This window comes from Xiphophorus maculatus, chromosome 15 (genome assembly GCF_002775205.1).
Source record: "Xiphophorus maculatus strain JP 163 A chromosome 15, X_maculatus-5.0-male, whole genome shotgun sequence".
NCBI classification, from domain to species: Eukaryota; Metazoa; Chordata; class Actinopteri; order Cyprinodontiformes; family Poeciliidae; genus Xiphophorus; species Xiphophorus maculatus.
The window spans coordinates 12,452,674-12,456,617 of NC_036457.1; the positions used below are offsets into that span (position 1 = coordinate 12,452,674).

At 41.9% G+C, this 3,944-nt stretch overlaps 1 long non-coding RNA gene across 1 annotated transcript; it reads right to left on the reverse strand.

Annotated features, from left to right (window-relative positions):
* Positions 1-1,152: 1,152 nt before the first annotated feature.
* Positions 1,153-2,471, reverse strand: LOC111611444. The gene is made up of 3 exons (XR_002754054.1): positions 1,925-2,471; positions 1,715-1,786; positions 1,153-1,600 (listed from the first exon to the last, which is right to left on the reverse strand). It is a non-coding gene; the product is annotated as an uncharacterized LOC111611444 (long non-coding RNA).
* Between the last annotated feature and the right edge of the window lie 1,473 nt (positions 2,472-3,944).

Below are 3,944 nucleotides of genomic sequence, written 5' to 3' on the forward strand. Positions count from 1 at the left end.
TATTTGTATCCCTAATTACTGAATGCACACCTGGCCAAGTGCACTTTCTATGGAGGGTGCTTGGTAACCTTTTTTGATAGACTGAAAGAAAAGGTCAGAGGGGTCAAAGAGGAGGATGGGTGAAAAGACAAAATGTCTTCCCCAGTTTTCACAAAGAATGCTGCACAGTTGGACTATGTTGAAATGACACTGAAAAGCCTCATTGTCGTATCCTTAGGTTTACTCCTTAGGTTTCACAATGTAAAGTTACTAACTACAAAACTATTTACACAAAAACAATATGGTGACCTGGCAAAGTAAAGCCTGAAGTGTGAGAAATTTGTTATATATGGATCTTAAAAAGGGATACAAGGAAATTAAGAAATGCTTGAAAAATAATGCCAGTTGGATCTTGTTAAGAGCGCTGTGCACACAGGAACATTTTTATTTAAATTAACTAATGCAGTTTATTGGAGATGCATTGTTTCAGGGAGTTATAGCCCCTCTTCTAACCCAACCCTCAGTCTTCTGTTTTGTTTTTTTATGTATTTCCAACAGCATCACGGATTTGGCGTAATTACTACAGAACACTACTTCTCAGGTGGAGGTAAAAGGTCTACTTGTGGATTTTGGATTGAGTTTTCAAGCATGTACAAAATACATGCAAATCAAATTAACCATTGGCTCTAATGTTATGTAAAGCTAATAAGTACAAGAAGCCACATCAGATGTTGAGGTCAAGTACAGTGATTATGGCTTCAATCAAAGGAGTTTAAAGGTGCATCTTATCACTGCAATATTGCTATACTTTAGACATGTGGTGGCCATATTGGAATTTGTGGTCTGGGTGGGTAAGAAATGTCCACCATTGCCACTTGGAGATCTGTTATCAAGAAATCTGGTTCATATTTCCAACTTTGATAATTATGACCTCACTGTCAACCCCACCCCCCACTCCCTCTGCCACAGACATCAATCAAACATGCAGAAGCAGTGAATAATAATGTTAACTTTTTTGTGTATGTTATTGGTTTAATACAACAAAAGACGGAAAGGGAAACATCTTTAAAACTTGTTTAACAACTCTTTTAAAATGCCTGTCATAGTTGCATAAACATAAACATAAAAAAAATTAAGTTGTGTCAATTAAGAAATTTTTAAAAAGACGTTGTGTTTACAATAAAATATTTACAGAAACCGAGACTGGTCCAAAATGTTTGTTTTCTGTCCTGAGAAGGAGAATTGTGTCCACTCACTCCTTCCTATCCAGTATAATCCTTGTAACTCCGTGTGCACTTGGGTGTTAATAATAGGCTTTTTGGAGACCCATGTCAGATGGGATGAGTTACTTTCCTGCCTTAACTGCGTGCTTCAGTGGGGTGGGGGAGTTAATGTACTGGTGAAAGACATGCTTGTGTATGTTTTTAGGGGTTAGGGGTGCAAGCTACTCTACCAAACAGTTAATCTTGTTATTTTTACATCACAGGCATGCATGACAAAAGTTCAGGTGCTATTGTATGAGCTGTTCTCCAGCAGGATGCTTCTGCACTTCTTCCTCCTCAGAGATGTCCCAGAATGTTCTGAACACTCGATTGGCCTCTAAAGTGTTGGTAGGCAGGTGCTGTGTGGTAGATTAAAAAAAGAAAACAACGATAAATCATTGAAGGAAGAGACATGGATGGAAATAGAGTTGGAGTTGCTCTTGTTTCTAAGGTAACTGTCGACGGGGAGGTACCAGTGGTGGAAGCGGAGAGAAAACAAACCTCCCCGCTCCGATGGCAACAGCACAGCAATTGGTTCTCGTTTCCTGCGAGAGGACAGGAAGAAAAAAATACATAACAAGGTCCCCTAGTAGCCCAGGAGAGGCAGTTCGATGTTGCATCAGAAAGCAAGAGGCAGGGCAAAATGTACACACACACACACACACAAGCACACACACACTCACCCCATCACATGCTCCACTTCACTGTGTAGCAGCCCCTCCCACTTAGTAGCTCTCCCACTCTCCCGCCAAAACATCTACAGCACGTGAAACCTGCCTGGAAACCGAAGTGAAACTTCCGCCTTCCTCCGATTGGCTGAGCTCCCTAGCAACCGCGTATGCCTCGGCAGCCAGTCAGGCGCGTCGAGAAAGGCACACTGACCCAATGAAACAGATTATTCAGAGGCGCGGGCAGGCACACTGACCTGGTAACAGTCAGGAGAAGAAGTCAGGGAGATGCTGCAGGGGGGAGAAGAAAAGAGCCCTGCGATTGGCCCAGTGATTTTCCCTTTCTTCCCATTGGCTCAGTGGCTACATCTTTGCAGTCATTCATATATTTCTCTGGCTGCATCAGCAGCAGCTCTGATGATTCCTCCACCCTAAGCCACTTGGTTCAACTTCCAGAGAGGCCACCCTGCCCTCAAGGAAATCCACGCCGAAGGTCAACGCAAAGATTGCTGTGCTGAAAAGGGATTGGTTCAGACGCACAGGAGCAGAAGAAGATCCTAGTAACAAGTCTACCTCATCATGTCAGAGCAGGATTAAAGTCTGCGAGCAACAGCTTGCCGAACAACACAAGTGCTCCTCCTGTTTTCGCTGCTGATATGCTTGTTATTGTCTCGTTTGTGGTGAACAAGAGCCAGTGAAAGATGTAGTTAGCTTCTCGCTTAATAATGCAGACAGGGACGGGGCTGTTCTCCAAGCAAGCTGCTAGACACACATTAGGAAATAAGTTAGCTTTGTTTTGTATAATAAAAAACAAACAAACTTTAAGACAGCTTGGACAAGACTTGCTGAACCTTTTTAAACATTCCAAACTGCTTGTCCCAGTGGAGAGGGGAACTAATGTCAATACCCCCCAGGATCAGGAGTTCACTTTGAATAGTTAATGAGGTAGAGGGGTGGGGTAGGTTTCAAATAGTTCTGCGAATCGAGCATGCCATGCATACAGCCTAATTTAATATAACTGCAGGCCAAAACTCGCTCAGGCAGGAACATTATACCGTGATGATTAGTAAAAACAACATTAGCATCCAGCAGAGAAATCGCTCGAAGCACCCACACAAATTAGTTTTTGAGGGTTATGGATAACGCAATCAATAAAAGAGAATTTTAAAAATCCTTTTTTCTTAAATAAACACTTCACTTAAGTTGCTTCTTCAAGACACCCTTTTTTTATTTATAATTATTTTCAGCTAATGGGTGCTTTCATGTTCTTCATCATTGGAGATAGACAGAACCTGTGAACCACGTTTTGCACATGTTACACCTTTGTTATGCACAAATTTAGAGTACACACGAGTGAAAGCAACATAAGAAATGGTTAGAGAGGAAGTTGGGGGGTTTTGCTGCACTAACTTGACAGTTTGGCTGGTGTATCCTCTTGGAACAAGTGTGATTTCACCTTGACAGCTCCGCAGAGCCACTCACCTCAGTGGGGGAGCAGAACGAACACAGGATGTGCTGAACACACAGGTGAATTTAAACAGATGCTGTTAGGCACATGTCAGACACATGTACAGCTTCCGTCTGGACACACCCATAAACAAAATGTATCTTGCTACAATGTACAGGGAAGAAGAGGTACAAAAAACTCTCTAGAGCACACTGATAGAGAACTGCTACAAAGAGTGGGACCTCAGGGTCAACAGGTCTTCATAAGGGCAATTTACTTTAGTGCTTGTCTGCAAATCCTCACCAGGGGAGCATAACTGTGCTGAAGTCATAGTGCCGTAAATACCTTTAAAGTAGACCAAAGTGTCACTTTTTTTTATCTTTGAACTTCACCATACTTGTTTAAAACTGGGGTTGTTACTTGAAAGTGACATTTTTCTCTCTTTGTAACATCTGAAGAAAACATACTGAATAATCACATAGTTATTGCTCCTGCAATAAGTTGCTCCGGATAAATCATTAAGCCATTGAAGGTTTGGGTGAGGCAATAATCAGCAGTGGCAGCTCTTTAGATTTGAACAGTATCTTT